General features: G+C 36.3%; 1 pseudogene; it reads left to right on the forward strand.

Annotated features, from left to right (window-relative positions):
* The first annotated feature begins 14,410 nt into the window (after positions 1-14,410).
* LOC145260120 (U2 spliceosomal RNA) lies at positions 14,411-14,547 on the forward strand (annotated as a pseudogene).
* The last annotated feature ends 6,572 nt before the right edge of the window (positions 14,548-21,119 follow it).

Consider the following 21,119-nt stretch of genomic DNA (forward strand, 5'->3'; position numbering starts at 1 on the left):
CTTGGACGTGGATCAAACTTTATAATTTGATTTGAGCCCAGAACAGTAAATGTTAATGGGTCAAAATTGGGGTCAAAGTTAAAAATGAATTGATCTCTGCAGTCTCTGACAAATAACTGACCCAATTTTTGGTCCAAACATTTGAAATTTTACATAAAGTGTATTCAGACATAGGGCAAGCCCTTTAATCGGTTTTTGGCCGAAGATTTGGCTGCCAATGGGTTCAAAGTTTAAAAGGTTTGACCTTTGTGGTTTCTAGCAAACTATTCAGCCAATTTTGGCTCTAAACATTTGAAATTTCACACAAAGGCTATTCAGACATGCAGTAAGCTTTTTTAAGAGTTTGTGGGCGACAATTTGGCTGGCAAGAGTTCAAAGTTAAAAGAGTTTACCTTTGCAGACACTACCAAATTCCTCCGCCAATTTTGTGTCGAAACGATTTAAATTTTAGATGTATGTTACCGGACATGAGTCAAACTTTTTAATATATATGTAATACATATACACATAAAGTTATGAACAGTATATAAGGCCCGAGCAAAGCCGTGCTGAACTGCTAGTATATATATATATACATATATAAATTTTACTTTATTTATCGCAAAAAAATAAAACTGAAATGTTCGAAACAGAATAATGTTCGAAAAAAGCTTTTAAAAAAGTGCATAGACGAGGATGTTTAAAATGATAACCATGAATAATTATGTAGTCCAATAATAACAAAATTCAATTAATTAACTTGCTTAAAAATTGGTAAAATCCGTGAATTTATAATGACTGTATGAGTACATCCGCAGGTTTGTTGAATTATATATATATATATATATATATATATATATATATATATATATATATATATATATATATATATATATATATATATATACAGTGATGATCATATTTATTGGCACGGTAAAATAAAAGTTAAATTTTGTCTAATAAATTCTAAAAAAGGGATTAAATTAAAGAAAATAACAAAGTATATTATGTATTTTTAACTGGCCTTTCCGATGCAGCAATCAGATTTTAGAAAAAATAAATAACAAAGGAACAACAAACATAATTGCAAAAAACCCTTGTTCAAAATTATTGGCACGATTTATTTAATAATCAATTGTATAGCCTTTGGCCTTGATTACCTTCCTCAGTCGCTTTTCATAGTTTACAACCAAGTTGTTGCACTCTTCAGTAGTAATTTTAGCCCACTCTTCCTGACAATAATCCTCCAATTGAATAAGATTCTTAGGCTTCCTTTGCATTACCCTCAATTTTAATGTTCTCCATAAATTTTCAATTGGATTAAGGTCTGGGCTTTGTGATGGCCACTCCAAAACATTAATATGATTGTCCTCAAGCCATTTCTTAGTCAGTTTAGCCGAATGCTTTGGGTCATTATCTTGCATGAACCACCAACGACGACCAAGTGAGAGCTCTTTAGCAGAGTCTTTCAGGTTTTCATCCAATATTTTAACATAATCTTCCTTTTTTATGCTACCTGTGACCTTAACAAGTCGCCCTGGTCCAGAGGCAGCAAAGGATCCCCAAAACATCAAACTGCCTCCACCGTGCTTCACTGTGGGTATGGTGTCCTTAGGCAGGAAAGCTTCGCCAGATTTTCTGTAAATATAAGACACTTTATTATGGCCAAATAACTCTATTTTCGTTTCGTCAGTCCATAGAACACGTTTCCAGAATGCAACATCTTTATCAATATGACGTTTTGCAAAGGCTAGTCTTGCTTTCAGGTGCATAGGCTTCAATAAGGGAGTCTTTCTCGGACGACATGCTTTTAAAGCAGCTCTCTTCAAAACTCTACCAACTGTATGTCGAGATACATTCACTCCAGAGGTGCTCTGTTCATCAACAATCTCCCCAACAGAGATCCTTGGGTTTTGTTTTACTTGTCGAACAATTTTCCGTTCATCTCTTGGGGAAAGAATCCTTTTTCTCCCTCTACCCTCTAAACTCATAACGTGGCCTTACGATTTGAACTTGTTTATTATGGCTCTAACAGTGGATTTGGGAAGGTTTAGCTTCTTTGAAATCTTATCATAGCCCTCCCCATTGGTATGGCATGCTACAACAAGCTTCCTGACGTCTTCGCTGTGTTCCTTAGTTTTAACCATGGCGATTGAAAATTATAATTTAGTCACTTATAATAGTTTAAATAAATCGCTATCTAAAAATTATCTGAAAAAAATTATTCACTGAATTAGCGTTAAACAAGCATAATATGGCTATAAAAAAGTTCAGAAAGCACGTAAACCGGAAATTGATTGATATTATACTGATACTAAAAGAAAAACAAAGCCGTGCCAATAATTTTGAACAAGGGTTTTTTGCAATTATGTTTGTTGTTCCTTTGTTATTTATTTTTTCTAAAATCCGATTGCTGCATCGGAAAGGCCAGTTAAAAATACATAATATACTTTGTTATTTTCTTTAATTTAATCCCTTTTTTAGAATTTATTAGACAAAATTTAACTTTTATTTTACCGTGCCAATAAATATGATCATCACTGTATATATATATATAGATAGATAACTTCTTCATTTACTCACATAAAATTAATATACGAAAGTATAAATTTATGCGTAAACTTTAAGTATTTACTTCAAAAGTGCTCAATACGTATAAGTAGAGCTAGTTAGTAAGTTATAAAATATATATGGTGATTAAGCTACACTGAATATTCCGCGTTTCATCCACTCTATGACTCTTCAGGCTTATGCGCATAAGCCTGAAGAATCCTAGAGTGGATGAAACGCGGAATATTCAGTGTAGTTTAATCGCCATATATATTTCATAACTTACTATATATATATATATATATATATATATATATATATATATATATATATATATATATATATATATACACACACACACTTATCTACATACAGGGAGGAACGATAAATTTCTCACGGATGGCGGCGATCAGGCTGGCTTTGGTGTTGTGGGAGGTCATGTTGGTGATGCTCTCGACGTGTGACTAAACGAAGTAGCCTAACGGGTTCAGGTCGGGGGAAAAGAGGAGGCCAGTGAGAAATGGTTCAAGTCGTAGCACTCTTGAAATTAAGTCTGCGTCTCTTTGAACTTGTGGGCCGGCACTGAGTCCTGCTGCCACACCCAGCGGCAACCTGATTGTATCAGGGGTTCACCACACTCTTCAGCACATCCAGGTACACTTTGATGTTGACTTTCAATCCGATTTCAAAGATGTGAGGTAGCATGATGTGGCTCTCACTTGAAACGACACCAAAGATCATAACCGTAGCCGGAAACTTCTTTGAGATGTGTCCTCAAGCGTGGAGCCGTTGGATTTGCATTTTGAAGGTGTTAGCAATGGTTCTCTTGTCATGACTTAGATTGGTACAGAGCATGAGTTTTACAGCGGCGCATCTCCGATCACGCTCGTTGAACATTGTGTCACTTTCAAACATGATAGAAAGTTCCTATCGGTCTTTGGATTTGTACACAATTGATCAACTTATAGATGGTCTGTAAAAATAATAAAATCAGTTTTCATCAAACCGAAATGGAATCATGTCGTCTTGTCTAGAGCGACAATTTTATTGTTCATACTTTAGCATTAGCATGATAAATTTGCAGGTATAATTAACAGTCAGGTAAAGTGGAATTTTATCATAATAATTCAAATATTTTCCCTGCAATGACGTCACATAGCCAGGAAGTGTCCAGTCTTTCGTGGCGAATCAGGAAAGGAGGATTTTTTTTCTCGTTTTCGCAGAGAAAGAAAGAGAGCAGTTGGTTCGGATGGCTGTTGCATGCAGAGGGGATTCGGTTTCATTAACATACATGTATTAGATTCGGCGAATTTGAAATCTACAATCTCATTTTTAATTGCAGATTTGGCAACTATCGGCTATTTTGAGTTTAGCTTGGTTTGGTAATCCATTATGAAGAGACTGGCATCCAAGCAACATTTACAATTGTGCAAATTTATATTGAAAATCATTTTAAAACATCTGATGAACGAATGATTTCACATAATGGACCAGCCACCCGGTTCCTGTGATTTAACCCCATTAGGTTATTTTCTTTGCGGATATGTAATATACCATGTCTACGCTTCTACGCTGATAAACCAATCTCATTTTTATAATTGCAGATTGTACAACTATTGGTTATTTTGATTCCGACTTAATTTGACCATTCATCATGAAGAGATAAACATCAAGCATCTTTTGCCAATTCCAAATGATACGATTAATTCTCTAAGAGAAATATTTGAACCCTTTAACTGGCTACCTTGTTCATGGGTTTTAAGTGCATTAAATTATTTTCTTATATAACGTTTTATGTCTAAGCTGATAAATCAGACAAAATAGACTACTTGAAAGATAATATTCTTGAAAAACAACCTAAATTAATAGGTAGAGGTTGTGAAAATTTTACTTGCCGATTATGCCATATACGCTCGAGCCGTGAGAGCATATGCTCGAAATTGTATTTAAATTATAAAAGCCAAAATTTAATCTTTCGAATAAACTATATATTTGTATGATAGAAACATTTTTCTGTGATTTATTTTAATTTAAAGTTCGTCACCTCTAAATAACACCCTTTATATTAAGGCCCTACGCCGGTGGGTATAGAGTATGTCAACCAATATGTATTTCGAGAGTGTTTCATTGAGTGCCTGGCAGGACGGCCTGGCAGCAAACGCCAATGAACCCATTGCACCTTGTTTGATTGATGCGAAGATTCATAGGTCAGATTCCTTAGACAAACAAGCTAAAAGGAGGTGCCAGTTTGTTAGATGGAAATTGAGTTACGTGTTCAACTTGCATTTTCGGGCCAATTTGCGTCGAAGAAACAACCAATTCAGACGTCCACAATTGAGGGACTTATTTAAATTTCCTCTAGACTCTCCGTTTGTTTGAGCAATTTTGAATGAAGTAAGAATTAATTGTAGCGACCAGACAACAATCAACAGACAGCGTTTAGAATATCTGCCTACGATGGTATCACGCACGCAAACACACATACACACGTGGGCGCGTTCGTGCACACATAACCTTGGAGCAAAAAAAGTATTTATCTACTTTCCACAAATTATATTATGGCACAAGGTCTGAAACCGGGCGTAGAAATAAACAAGCACGCTAATGTGACAGCGAAGTTGGCCTCTAAACGTAGCCTGAGCAGTCCCGTTTTCATTCCATGTAGGAGTGCTGCAGACAGCTAGATATTAAGTAACTATTTCTCGAAAAGGAAAGGCAAGTCCTTAAAGGCGAGGATATCCTATGATTAACAAAGAAATAACATACATAAAAGGCAACCGAAATGGCCCACTCTCCGTGGGTCCAGAACGTATCAGAGACAAATATCTTGGAAAATTTTCGACAAAATTATTTCAAGGGATCAAAGTTCAACGATTTGACCTTTTACTTCTTACCTTTGAGCAAACTCCTCTGCCAATTTTGGGTCTAAACACTTGAAATTTTAGATGTTGGTTACTTGGATATAGATCAACCTTTTAATTCGATTTGAGCCCCAAAAAGTAAATGTTAGGGGGTCAAAGTTTTTTAAAAAATTACCTTTTAGTAGGTTATTTCAATTTCTTGTCTAAACATTTGAAATTTTACATAATGACATATGACAAGCTTTTTAATCGGTTTTTGGCCGAAAGTCTGGCTGCCACAGGCTTAAAATTCAAAAGGTTTGACCTTTGCGGTCTCTAGCAAACTATTCAGTCAATTATGGGTCTAAACATTTGAAATTTTACATAAAGGTTATTTAGACATGAAGCAAGGTTTTATAATCAGATTTTGGACGAAAATTTGGCTGCCAAGAGGTCAGAATTGAACGAGTTGACTTTTGCAGACTCTACCAAACTCCTCTGCCAATTTTGGATCTAAACACTTGAAATTTTAAATGTAGGTTATCTGGACATGAGTCAAACTTTTTAATATATATATATATATATATATATATATATATATATATATATATATATATATATATATATATATATATATATATATGCACATAAAGTTATGAAACAGTACATAGGGCCCGAGCAAAGCTAGGCTGAACTGCTAGTACGTTATAAAGAAGACAAACGATTGATTTTGACTTATTATTATTATTTTTTTTGTATATTTGGTTATTCTTTTCAGACTGCAGTGTTGAGAATGCAAATCACCATCGTAACACACCAAAAGAAAACTTCTATCAGTTTACAAAGAAAAAAAGAAAAGTCTTCAATAAAATAACACACCTGGTTTGCTACAAGAAGGCTTGGATCTTGTCAATTGAGTCGCCAGGCGGGAATGAACGCGTAAAAAACTTATTTAGACTACAGCCGTTATAATCAGTCGGCCAGGCTCATCCACAATGTGTTATGCAAGCTTGAATATTTCATATACTGAGATTAGTGTACAAAGACGAGGAAGCAGACAATAAAAATATCAACGAATGCATTGACCTCCTTAGATGGAAGAAACCAGTTGTTTGCTTCTAGGTGAGACGGCTGACAAACAGCAAGTCATATATTTTGAGGAGAGCCAGAAAGTTAATGATGTTAAAGAGATCTTAGCGTCAGACAAAGAAGATTGTCAATGAGGCTGACATAACCGGACAACGGTCAACATACAACCTTGTGAACCTCTGGCCATTAACGTATGACACGCACTTCGAACAAGTTATACCTAGTATTGATATCATTACCATAATATATATATGGTAGAAGGTTATACCTAGTATTGATATAATTACCATAATATATATGGTAGAAGGTTATACCTAGTATTGATATAATTACCATAATATATATGGTAGAAGGTTATACCTAGTATTGATATAATTACCATAATATATATATGGTAGAAGGTTATACCTAGTATTGATATAATTACCATAATATATATATGGTAGAAGGTTATACCTAGTATTGATATAATTACCATAATATATATGGTAGAAGGTTATACCTAGTATTGATATCATTACCATAATATATATATGGTAGAAGGTTAAACCTAGTATTGATATAATTACCATAATATATACATGGTAGAAGGTTAAACCTAGTATTGATATAATTACAATAATATATATATGGTAGAAGGTTATACCTAGTATTGATATAATTACCATAATATATATATGGTAGAAGGTTATACCTAGTATTGATATAATTACCATAATATATATATGGTAGAAGGTTATACCTAGTATTGATATAATTACCATAATATATATGGTAGAAGGTTATACAGTTGAAGGAGAAGTAATCAAGCGTCCTAGGCTGGGCAACCGCGTCAGTATACGTTAGAGAGCAAGCGATTTCGTAACTCGTTGCCTAGATTCCATGAACAAAGCTTCTTTCTTAGAACTGCACGCCTGTGGAACTCTGTTCCGTCTGCCTGCTTCCCTCCGGACTACAACTTGGATGTCTTCAAGTCCAATGTTAACAAATTCCTAATGAACCGCCCCCTTAAGTAAACACGTCATCAAATCTCCACACTAACGTAATATACTTGCAATAACCCTTATCCCTGAGTGGCTTCCGGGCCTTGATAAGTGGTGATCACTGTGTAAAAAAAAATAGATTAAAGGGTTCGACGGATAAAAGGCAACAAAAGTGGCCTAAACGCTGCTGCCTGGATTGCCAAGAGCTATTAAAGACTGTTGTGTTGGACATTTACTTCGAAAATTATTTTTTATGACTTAGTTATAACTAAACTTGTGTTGTTTTGACCGTAGCATGGCCACTGAGACTGTCATCGACCTGCTCACATTTCGTTTTTTTGCCATTATTTTTTAATCGCATTGGAAGCACTAAAATGGAATCGTGCGGACGTGTGCACCCTCGACAAACCCGACAGGTTGCTAAATCCCACCCCCACACTGTAGAGATCCCTAGATGTAAAATATCTTTTTACTCCAATAGTTTCTTCCCCAGAACCGCTAGACTCTTGAATTCCATTCCAGGTCCCTGCTTCCCCAACAGTACTGACGTGCAGAAGTTCAAGTGTAACGTGAACCGACACCTTGCTGCCCAAATCCCTACATAGTACCCCAGTAGTTGTTGCCCCTGATAGTAGCCCCCTACACCAAAGTGGCAATTTGCCTTGTTTGGGGTGAAAATGTAATAAAAAAAATTTAAAAAAATAGTTTGATTAAATACGAATCCAAATTAGAACATTCCAAATAAAAATGTCAATTTAAAAAACAAAAAGCATAATTTTCAATAATAAAAAAAGAACAAGCAAGCTTAACTATAAGAAGCCAATTGAGTCGCCAGGCGAAATTGAACCCGTAACAAACCTATTTAGAAAACAGCCATCGTAACCAGTCAGTCTCGCTCGCCCACAGTTTGTGATGCACGCTTACAAATTTTCACATATTGAGATTAGTGTACTTATTGATAGTGCAGACTGTCACCCACCTACCGGGACCGCCGTAAAATGACTAGGAAATAAATAAGCGAACAACAATAAAAAGAGCTGCGAATCCATTGAATTCCTCAGACGAAAGGGCGGCATGACAATTAATTGTTAGCTTCTAGATTGTCGGATAGAAATAAGCCGCGAAAAACCGGTTAAAATTACATATATGTGCAGGACTGGTTGTTGAAAGAGACCGAGAATCAATAAGGTGAGAATTATTTTAATGTCGAACAAAGAAGGTTATCAACGTGGGTGACACGTCCGGACAACGATCAACATACATCATTTTCTGGCTCTAGAAACAACAGTAAAACATACAACGCAAATAAGTTATACCTAGTATTTATATCCTACCCACAAAGTATGGCACATTGTTAGAATGTGGGGATAGAATTAAGCAAACACGCTGGCGGAAAAGCCATGCTGGACTCTAAAAATAGTCTGAACAGCCTCGTCAGTATTCACATAGTTAGCGACTAATGAAACCGTTGCTAATGAGGTAAGGCAAGGACAATGAAGGTGGATCTCTCAGGACTACTCTAGAGATATATCAGTCTGACAGGTAAAAGGTCACTGAAATGGACTAGTATCGGTCGAACTGATTGTTGCGAACATACGAAGCGCTTTTTTATATAGCCATTTAAAATTGTTGTAGACGCTTGAAAATTCAGTATGTTATTGCTATACATCTTATGAGATGACTGACCAATTCTTATGATTTCAGGTTCAGATGAACAGCTACAGCAGGAATTGGAATGCATCCTACTAAAGCCAGATTGTCACAGCTGGTAAATTTGTAATCCGGACGTGATTACACTTTAGAAGAACAATATGCAATAAAATTCTGTTATAAACTTGTAAAAAATGCCACAGAAACGTATGGAATGCTTCAGACTGCTTTTGGACCATCTTACATTAATTGAGCATCAGCTTTTAAGAATCATAAGAGATTCAAGGAAGGCAGGGAGTCTGTGAGGGATGATGAGTGGTGTGGGAGGAATAAGGAAATCAGAACACAAGAGTTGATTGGCCAAATAAAGAATTTCATAAATAAAGACCGCCATGTGTCTATAGAGTTAATAAGTGCACAGTTTGACGTCAATGTGATAACTGTACACACAGTTATTCGTAAGGAACTGAAGATGCGGAAGTTCACGAGTCCACAACCCCATCCTTGTCACAGACTCTCTGATCAAGATGGGCGTCAAGACAGTTCTTCACCCTCCCTATAGTCCAGACCTCACTCCTTGTGACTGTCGGTTATTCTCTAAGCTTGAAAAAAAACTTAAAGGCTGTCGTTATGAGACAATTAAGATGAAAAAGGTGCTGACGGGGGTCATTGAAAACAATCCTTTTAAATTAACACTTTTAAAGCCTGTTTTCGAAAACAGTATCAGTATACTTAGATGCTTAGTGTAGTGTTCTTGATTGATTCACTGTGTCTAATTTTGTTAGTTTTAAGACAGAAATAGTGATTTTCAATAATAACAAAAAGAACACACCGCTACAAAGGGGATTGTTCAAATTATCGTTAAGCTCTGTAATTTTAGATGCCGTGATTTTGTGCTATTTCTTCAAAATTATTACAATGGTTCTACAATGTCTGTCCTGGATATGACCTTAAACCATATCCGATGGTGAGGCCCCAGCTTGTGGGTTTTGGGGAGTGTGGAGCCAACTCTTAATTGCCATTGCTCCCAAGTCCACTCTGATCCGGAGTGGTAGTACCTGTTAGGGTCCCAACTATGGGTTAAATAGAAACCGACTTGAAAAAACAAAACAAATATATTTTATTAAAAACTTGTTCTTCAAAATCACTGGATTCGGCATTAAATAACTTGAAAAGGGTTGATATGTCGTAAAACAAAAACAACCAACCAACCAACCAACCAACCATCTAGAATCTCTTTTTAGGCAGGCTCGGCTTTCTTCTAAAGTATTTTTTAAAGAAGGATATTCGTTTCCTTTTTCATAATTTGTCACCACCTTCGAGTCAGTTCCTGTCAATGTGGTCAACATTTCAGTTCATCTCGTTACAGTAGAACCTGCCACCCGGGCATCGACTATCTGTTCTGTTTGGAAAGCTGATCGATCTATCATTTTTATTCCGCGGGACTGGGGTACGACTGGCTTTACCCGGTCGTTAAATACGCTTAAATGTGATATTTTAATTTGTCTAGATTTCGTATATATTATTATAGGGTCATGATTTCAAAGGTGCGGTCAACGAGAATCGAAACCGAAAGCAAAACTATAGTATTCACAGCTGCTGACGTTTTCACTGTACCAAGGTGACACGCATATAAACTTTAAAAAAATAAACGATGAATATACAAACTGCATAACGACTTTTTTCATTTTTACCCCCTTTTTGACTCCTTTTTGCCCTCTTAAAAACTATTTTAATCAGCTAACGATCCATAAAAGAACGGTGCATAGAAAATGAAATCATTTGGCGCCGTTCTGCGACTTTTAATTTCAGGATAGATAGAGTTTGAAAATATGGAGAAAGACTGACAGACAGACAGACAGACAGACATAGTGAGTTTTACAAATGAGATTATTGTGTGTTATTTTTTTTTACCACGCCTACATTTTTAGTCGCGTGCAAACGACTTTATAAGTCACTCCGTCGGTCGGTCGGACTACGGTCGGTCTGTCGGTCGGTCAGTCTGTCTATCGGTCTGTCTCTAACACTTTTGTGCTTGGCCTTTTTGGTTAAGATCAAAGGTCTGTTGGTAATAGATGCTGTTCTTAGCTTTTTAAGCTTTTCTTGGCCTTTTGGCCGGGATCAAAGTGTAGTATCTGTTCCGGCAGATGCTGCAAGCTATGACTAGCAAAGACCAGATGTGGGGGCAACCCCACATGCCTGACCATTAACCAGCTCCCATTTCCCACCACTCGGGAGCTGGTCCCCTTTTTCCCTTCCCCCTCCCTTCACTCCTCACATTAAAAATCGGCCTTGTGCCTAATTTGCTCGGTGGGGGAGCAAATAAAAACCATCTGTTCCGGCAGATGCTGCACTTAAGATAATTTGTACCAGTCAATGGAGGGGAAACCCTCTATACTAGGACAATTATTATTTTTGGTAACCAGAGTGCCCCCTTTTTGCCTACTTTTAGGGGAGCTGGTTTTTACCTCACATTAAAAACGGCCTTGTGCCTAATTTGCTCAGTGGGGGAGCAAATAAATACCATCTGTTCCGGCAGATACTGCAAGCTATGACTAGCTATGACTAGCAAAGACCAGATGTGGGGGCAACCCCACATGCCTGACCATTAACCAGCTCCCATTTCCCACCTCTCGGGAGCTGGTCCCCCTTTTTCCCTTCCCCCTCTCTTCACTCCTCACATTAAAAATCGGCCTTGTGCCTAATTTGCTCGGTGGGGGAGCAAATAAACACCATCTGTCCCGGCAGATACTGCACTTAAGATAATTTGTACCAGTCAATGGAGGGGAAACCCTCTATACTGGGACAATTATTATTTTTGGTAACCAGAGTGCCCCCTTTTTGCCTACTTTTAGGGGAGCTGGTTTTTACCTCACATTAAAAACGGCCTTGTGCCTAATTTGCTCAGTGGGGGAGCAAATAAATACCATCTGTCCCGGCAGATGCTGCAAGCTATGACTAGCTATGACTAGCAAAGACCAGATGTGGGGGCAACCCCACATGCCTGACCATTAACCAGCTCCCATTTCCCACCTCTCGGGAGCTGGTCCCCTTTTTCCCTTCCCCCTCCCTTCACTCCTCACATTAAAAATCGGCCTTGTGCCTAATTTGCTCAGTGGGGGAGCAAATAAACACCATCTGTCCCGGCAGATGCTGCACTTAAGATTATTTGTACCAGTCAATGGAGGGGAAACCCTCTATACTGGGACAATTATTATTTTGGGTAACCAGAGTGCCCCCTTTTTGCCTACTTTTAGGGGAGCTGGTTTTTACCTCACATTAAAAACGGCCTTGTGCCTAATTATCTCAGTGGGGGAGCAAATAAATACCATCTGTCCCGGCAGATGCTGCACTTAAGATAATTTGTACCAGTCAATGGAGGGGAAACCCTCTATACTGGGACAATTATTATTTTTGGTAACCAGAGTGCCCCCTTTTTGCCTACTTTTAGGGGAGCTGGTTTTTACCTCACATTAAAAACGGCCTTGTGCCTAATTTGCTCAGTGGGGGAGCAAATAAATACCATCTGTCCCGGCAGATGCTGCACTTAAGATTATTTGTACCAGTCAATGGAGGGGAAACCCTCTATACTGGGACAATTATTATTTTTGGTAACCAGAGTGCCCCCTTTTTGCCTACTTTTAGGGGAGCTGGTTTTTACCTCAAATTAAAAACGGCCTTGTGCCTAATTTGCTCAGTGGGGGAGCAAATAAATACCATCCGTCCCGGCAGATGCTGCACTTAAGATAATTTGTACCAGTCAATGGAGGGGAAACCCTCTATACTGGGACAATTATTATTTTTGGTAACCAGAGTGCCCCCTTTTTGCCTACTTTTAGGGGAGCTGGTTTTTACCTCACATTAAAAACGGCCTTGTGCCTAATTTGCTCAGTGGGGGAGCAAATAAATACCATCTTTTCCGGCAGATACTGCACTTAAGATAATTTGTACCAGTCAATGGAGGGGGAACCCTCTATACTGGGACAATTATTATTTTTGGTAACCAGAGTGCCCCCTTTTTGCCTACTTTTAGGGGAGCTGGTTTTTACCTCACATTAAAAACGGCCTTGTGCCTAATTTGCTCAGTGGGGGAGCAAATAAATACCATCTGTTCCGGCAGATACTGCACTTAAGATAATTTGTACCAGTCAACGGAGGGGAAACCCTCTATACTGGGACAATTATTATTTTTGGTAACCAGAGTGACCCCTTTTTGCTTACTTTTAGGGGAGCTGGTTTTTACCTCACATTAAAAACGGCCTTGTGCCTAATTTGCTCAGTGGGGGAGCAAATAAATACCATCTGTTCCGGCAGATGCTGCACTTAAGATAATTTGTACCAGTCAATGGAGGGGAAACCCTCTATACTGGGACAATTATTATTTTTGGTAACCAGAGTGCCCCCTTTTTGCCTACTTTTAGGGGTGCTGGTTTTTACCTCACATTAAAAACGGCCTTGTGCCTAATTTGCTCAGTGGGGGAGCAAATAAATACCATCACAGTGTAGTATCTGTTCCGGCAGATACTGCAAGCTATGACTAGCAAAGACCAGATGTGGGGGCAACCCCACATACCTGACCTTTAACCAGCTCCCATTTCCCACCTCTCGGGAGCTGGTCCCCTTTTTCCCTTCCCCTCCCTTCACTCCTCACATTAAAAATTGGCCTTGTGCCTAATTTGCTCGGTGGGGGAGCAAATAAATACCATCTGTTCCGGCAGATACTGCAAGCTATGACTAGCAAAGACCAGATGTGGGGGCAACCCCACATGCCTGACCATTAACCAGCTCCCATTTCCCACCTCTCGGGAGCTGGTCCCCTTTTTCCCTTCCCCCTCCCTTTACTCCTCACATTAAAAATCGGCCTTGTGCCTAATTTGCTCGGTGGGGGAGCAAATAAATACCATCTGTTCCGGCAGATACTGCAAGCAAAGACCCTATGTGGGGGGCGACCCCACAGATAAGACCTTGGTCAATGTAGGGGCAACTCTTCATACCTATTATCACTATCCAGCTCCCCTACTCCCCGGGGAGTTGGTCCCCATTTCCCCTTCACTCCTCACTTTAAAAATCGGCCTTGTGCCTAATTTGCTCGGTGGGGGAGCAAATAAATACCATCTGTTCCGGCAGACACTGCAAGCAAAGACCATATGTGGGGCAATCCCAGATATAAGACCTTTGTCAATGTAGGGGCAACCCTTCATACCAATTGTCACTATCGAGCTCCCCTACTCCCCGGGGAGTTGGTCCCCATTTCCCCTTCACTCCTCACATTAAAAATCAGCCTTGTGCCTAATTTGCTCGGTGAGGGAGCAAAAAAATACCCTTTCTTGGCCTTTTAGCCAAGATCAAAGTGTAGTATCTTTTCTTACTACATGCTGTACTTATGTTTGTAACTTTGTGATATAAAGTGGAGGATCACTTTTCTGTATTAATTTAATGTAAAATGATCACCCACTTTACAACCAGTGAGTCTCAAAGCCATTCAAGTCATTCTCCAGATCATTCAAGTTGTTTTTGAAGGATTCCAGTTATTTTTTAAGCATTCAAGTCATTCTTAAGGTCATTCAATTCATCCTTAATTCATTAAAGTCATTCTAAGTCATTTACTTTTTATTTATTTAAGTCATTTCAGCCCATTTTTCGGTCATTTTAGTTTATCTTTAATAATTTCATGTCAATCCTACATACATGCATTCATTCATTACACGAGAGCACGCGACTAATGGCTATCGGCCTCGTTTTCTTCCGAGTGACTGTCATTTCATTGTTATTAGCCTGGGTGCCCGAAGGCAGGAAGTGTTGAACCAAACGTTGTTGAACGCAAAGGAGTAAAAAACTCGTGAAAAGAAACTCTTTGCTGGTGCGTCCATTGCTAAACTGAAAGTTTTGAAGGTTTAAATTAGCGCTAGTCCATCAAAAAATGGGGATGACTTTCGAAAATATCGGAACAAAGTCCCCTCGTTGTAGAATAGTGCCGATTTGAGAGTGAAGAAATTGATGTTTTTTGCCAATTTTTTCGATATTTGTCGTTTGAAGGGTTGAGCTTAAAACGATACTGATCTCGTGAACATTCGTCGCCTCAGTCGAAAGTTCAGGCAGACATACATACATACATACATACATACATACATACATACATACGTACATACATACATTTAAACAGACAGGTGAGCGTTATATTATATAATTTTTTGTAATAAATAATTTTACCAAGAATTCTTTATAAGTTTTGGTTTCGGTTTCGATTTAATAATGTTTTTTTTAATAAACAGACTTCATACCAGTTCTGTCTTACATTAAGCACTCTTTAATAATCAGGCGAGTTTCATTGGATTTACGTATAGGAAACCAATCTATACAACCAGCACACACACACACACACACATTTATAATTTGACGCTACTATTTTTCAAAGGTAAGGTAACCAGTGAAATATAACGAGGTTAACACAAGAGTGCTCGATACCGAAGTAGAGCAAGTTACACCTTTAATCTGTCTTTACATAAGCAATAATTTGTTGCTACACAGTCATGAGCATGTTTCGGTCTTCTAGTATTTAGTAAATAGAGACCTCTTCAGGCAACAACGCTTATATTCAAAACCGGAATGCTTATGAAAAACGAAAATCAACTTTCAGCAAAAGAACATTTTTAGTAAAAAGGGTCAGGGGGTGAAGTTTAGCTGTGCAGAGAACAATGATGATTAGGTGTGGATTAATTTTTTTAATTTTCCGCGAAAAGTTTAAGATTCACCCGGATCTCTTGACCATTTCTTGGACTCCTAGGGATCGGGTAAGGGGAAGGAAATGGGAGTAGGAGACGTAAGAAAGAAAAGAAATAAGGGAAAGAGACATATGACGATGGCAGAAGAGGAAGGAGAAGGAGACGGAGGAGAAGGGAAGAAAGAAAAAAGGAAGAAGCAGGAAGCGAGAAGAAAGAGAGAGAGAGAGAGAGAGAAAGGGGGGGGAGGGAGCCCATAATTTGCTTAATAGTTGTAGTTTGTTTTCTCTCGCTTTATCAAAACCTGTGATTATAGACAACCTTTAATATTCATTACCATTCCATTTGTTAGTTTTATGTTTGTTTATTTATTAGTGTATTTATAAATTTGTCTTAAAACGTTTCGTAATAATAATAGTAATTGCAAACTCAGAATGTGTATCATTACTAAACCTTTAATGATCAAATGCATTCAGCGATAATAATTATTTAAAAATAGAAGGTGATTGGGAATTCTTCTGAGTTTACTACTAACTAGCAATGATATCACTTTGCTGAATTATTTGTAAATAGTATTACCCACGGATCCTGTACACGTAAAAAAAACTATGTATACGCACGTATCAATATATTGATGTGTTGTATAACTCCCTGGAGTAGATGCACATAGGTATTATTTGGAGTTATTTTTAACGTTTATGTCGTATAACGTAAGTGCATCATTTATCATTTAGACTACGGCCGTCCTTAGTTATTGTGGTATATGAAATATGTATCAAGATTTGAGGTCAGCGATTTTAAAGATTTTTGTTAGAGCGTTTCATTATAGTGGAAATATAACCATTGGTTTCAGGGAGACCAAAGAGTTAATATTTGTAATGAGTGTTTTCGCTTACTAGATAATTGTGTTTTGTTTCTATTTTTTATGTTAAGGTTGTACTAGATGTAATGTCAGATTTATAGGGTGGATCGCGAGCAGCACGTACACATCTAAGCTGAATTTTAGTTTGATATTTATGTTACAGATGCATGTTGTTAACAAAGTTTGAAGGAAAAAACATTCAGGGGTGTGACATACACGCATATGCTAAATATTAATTCTACAGTGGATGGATTGAGGGGGAATATTGAATATTTAAAGTATGTAAAAAAATTGTTTGTAAGTGTTGGGTGTGGTGAATGGGATTTTTCACATGCGTGGTTTTTCCTAGGAAGGGTGCGGTTTTGGATTTAGAAAGCAGGTGTGATTTGTAATGCCTACAATTAATATATATATATATATATATATATATATATATATATGTACATATATATATATTTATATATATATATATATATGTATATATATATAGAGAGAGATAGATAGATAGAGAGAGAGAGAGAGAGAGAGAGAGAATTATAGACAACGTCTATAAGAGCAAGGAGCTTATAGCTTTTTAAAAACGCTAAGCAAGCTAAAAGGAATCACAGTGATTTGAAACTATTTATATCGCTAAAAAAGTAACAAATCTATATAAATAAAACAGTAGACGTATATGTGTGTGTAAATATCTGACAAGTAAAATCTTAAACTACTGGTCACATGACACTGAAATTCTCAGGAAATTATATTCGTGCACCAAGAGTGATTCCTAGCGGGTAACATCTTTATTTTTATATGCATGTATATTGCGTACAGCCATCGGCAAATTTACATGTAAAATGTTCATTATACATTAGCCGACATTTTTGTTTTATGCGCTTGCGTATATTCGTATTTGTTTTGTTGTTTTTTACATGGAGTGCACGACTTATCAAGGCCCAATGGCCACTCGGGGATAAGGGTTATTGTGTGTACAGTAATCAAAGGGATAGTGTAGTAATAGTATTGGAGAATTGATAAAGTGTCATTACTTAAGGAGGCGGTTCATAAGGAATTTTTTTGTGTTGGACTTGAAGACATCCAGGTTGACGTCGGGAGGGAAACAGGCAAGCGGAACAGAGTTCCACATGCGTGCAGTTCTAAGAAAGAAGCTTTGTTAATGTAATGTACGTTTTGATTTAGGCACAGATAAGGAGTGGGAAAATTATTGATGGTGGTTTCAGCTAGTCGGGTGTTTTTGGAAAAAAGATTGGCGAGGGAGGACCAGAGAATGGAGATCAGACGAGCACTTGCCATGGAAATAACGATAGAACAAAGATAGGCTCGCTACGTCTCTTCTGTGGGAAAGAGGTTCATTCATTCAAGATGTTTAGAAAACATCAGACTAATGAACCGCCCCCTTAAGTAAACACTTCATCAAATCTCCACACTAACGTAATGTACTTGCAATAACCCTTATCCCTGAGTGGCTTCCGGGCCTTGATAAGTGGTGATTACTGTGTAAAAAAAAGACTAGATGTTTTGATTTCAATTTTAGCTAATGATACCAACTCATTTTTTTTCATGACTTTGTATTAATAAATAAAAAAATGAAATAATACGTAAATTTTACTTGAGATGTTGAATTTGTAAATACGAAGAAAATTATATAGCTTTTTTTTTATTCATTTATCTAACGCTTTCAGTATGCATTTTTCTTTATTTTTATAAAAATAAGCATTCCAGACATAAATTCAGATGTACGAAGAAATGTATTATTTTTAAACAAGAAATACTTTTACTAAAATTATAGTTTCCAGTAATAAAAATGCATTAATTTTTTTTTTGCTTTTTTTATGAAAATAAAGCATTGTAAATTATAACAATTAAAAAAAATCTTGTTTTTACAGAAACATTACGAAAAAAACTCCCAAAGTCCGTATTAATGAATTCGATATAATTCGAAGAAAAATTAATTTCTTGAACTACCGATATTATCATTGAATTAAGCATTGTCTATTTAATATTTTCACTGAAAAAAATGATAGCAAATAATATTTCTATTTTTTTTAAAATTACATGTGTCGCGTAATTTTTAAATGTAAGATTCTAATATTTTCCTTCCTCGCATGAATATGAAACTTTTGGCGTAACATAATTTTTATATAATCTTAAAAAATAAAAAAAATTGTTTTAATTCAAAAGCAAAAATAATTCAAACAAAAAATGTAAATTTTCCGAATACATGCGCTGTTATTATTTTATATTTTTCTGCTAACTAGTAAAAGTACCTGTCGTTGACAAGGTTCAAAAACAACCTACAGAAAATGGACTCTGATTTATGAAAAGAAAGGGTTGTAAAGAGATAGCTTCGAATTTGGGAGTATTAAAACCAAAGCAAAATATGATGAAAGTAAAAATAAAATAGAAACACCCCATAATTTATTATACCATACCTGTTCACACTGAAACACTCATCACAATATTCTGTGGATCTATATTAAAAAAACCTTGTTAAACTTTGTGACATATTTCCATTCTATGGAGGTCATGCGCGAACGAACACTCCCATAATTTTATTATACCATATTTCTTCAAACTGAAACATAATTATCAAAGTATTACTTACGCAGATAGATATGAAAAGTCTTTATTAAAGTTTGTGCCTATTTCCATTCTATGGAGGCCAGGCGCGACCGCAGATCCAACAATTTTATTATATCATCCTTATTTAATGTCAATTTTCTGAATACATGCGCTGTTATTATTTTGTATTTTTCTGATAAAAATTTCCTTACAAATTTCTGCATGTCTCGCTAGAATTTATTATAACGAAAAAGCTAGAATTTAATCTAGTAATCAAAAGTTAAAAGTGGATACATATTTCAATCTAATGAATGTAGAAAGATTGTCCATTGTGTTAGGCAAATAACTAAATATATTAATTATGTCAGAGTTAGGAGAATAAACAATTAAATTTAGGAATTTCTTTGTGCTGCCGAGGCGTGTGGAGACATGTGTAATATGTAGAATCCACGTTTTGACGTCACAAGGAAAGATAATTTACAATGTATTCAGTCAGTCAGATCAGAGAGCAGCTGTAGAGAAAGATCAGTCAGGATCGAGTCGTGAAAGAGGAGAGTTAGCTAAGCTGTTTTTTTTTAGAAATTTTTTTCTGAAACATTTACTGCATTCAAATAATAAGAAAAAAAATAGACGTTTTTTCATACAAAATAGAATTTTTTGTAACTAATAAATTATAAATAATCATTAGATTTTCAGTAAAATTCCTTTCTTCATATTTTGCAGTTTTCGTAACAAACTTCCAAATTCATTGCAATGAATAAATGAATAGAATCCATCACGACCGAACACAAATACAGTTAATACTTTTAAAGAAATCTTGAACGACCGGGGTCAAATTCTCAGTTCTGTTGTCCACTATTTTTAAAACGACACTTCGCTTGCAGTAGAATAATTAATTTCCGTGAATATGATATCCATAGCAACAAAAACAAAAAAAAAAACATATTCACCATTGTGAATTTATATTTTTTTAAATTTATTTTCCTGTACAAGATATAGTCTCGAAATAAAGACGAAACGTTGATGAACACATAATACGGTTTGTTCCTTTTTATTTTCTCTCTCTCTCTCTCTCTCTCTCTATATATATATATATATATATATATATATATATATATATATATATATATATATATATATATATATATATACGGCTATATGTCGACCTGCCTGTCAGTCTGTCGAGCTGTCTCCTTATTTTCAAATCCTCTCACCCGAAACTAAAATACGCAGAGCGACGCTAGGGGCCTCTAATAAATGGACACAAAACTAAAACTGTCCAAAGTTCGTGATTATTTGTCAAAAGTTAATTCCATGACGTGTCTTCTTAATCTGGCAGAGCAGCTGTTGTTGCGTAACCGAACAGTTGCTAACAGCGATTTAACTTGACCTAGTTAAGAAATCATGGCGTGTTCGACCCTCTTTTAATCGTTTCATGTATCGCGACAAAGAAATCTCATACATGTACGCACTCGAATAGTTTCTATCGATCTATCTATCTATCTATCTATCTATCTATCTATCTATCTATATCTATATATATATATATATATATATATAGATCTATCTATCTATCTATCTATCTATCTATCTCTCTCTCTCTCTCTCTCTCTCTCTCTCTATATATATATATATATATAGAGAGAGAGAGAAAGAGAGCAAGAATATATATATAAATATTTATATATATGTATATATATACATATATATAGAGAGAATATATATATATATATATATACACACACATACATACAGAGACAGAGAGAGAGACACACACACACACAGAGAAAGTATTAATAAAATTTAAAAAACGACAATATAAAAGATTAGATTTATTCGGTTATTCAATAAGGATGATACATCAATTCGGGGTGTAGGATAA

The sequence above is a fragment of the Euprymna scolopes genome, chromosome 35, assembly GCF_053919585.1.
Source record: "Euprymna scolopes isolate OS-2025 chromosome 35, ASM5391958v1, whole genome shotgun sequence".
Classification (NCBI taxonomy): domain Eukaryota; kingdom Metazoa; phylum Mollusca; class Cephalopoda; order Sepiida; family Sepiolidae; genus Euprymna; species Euprymna scolopes.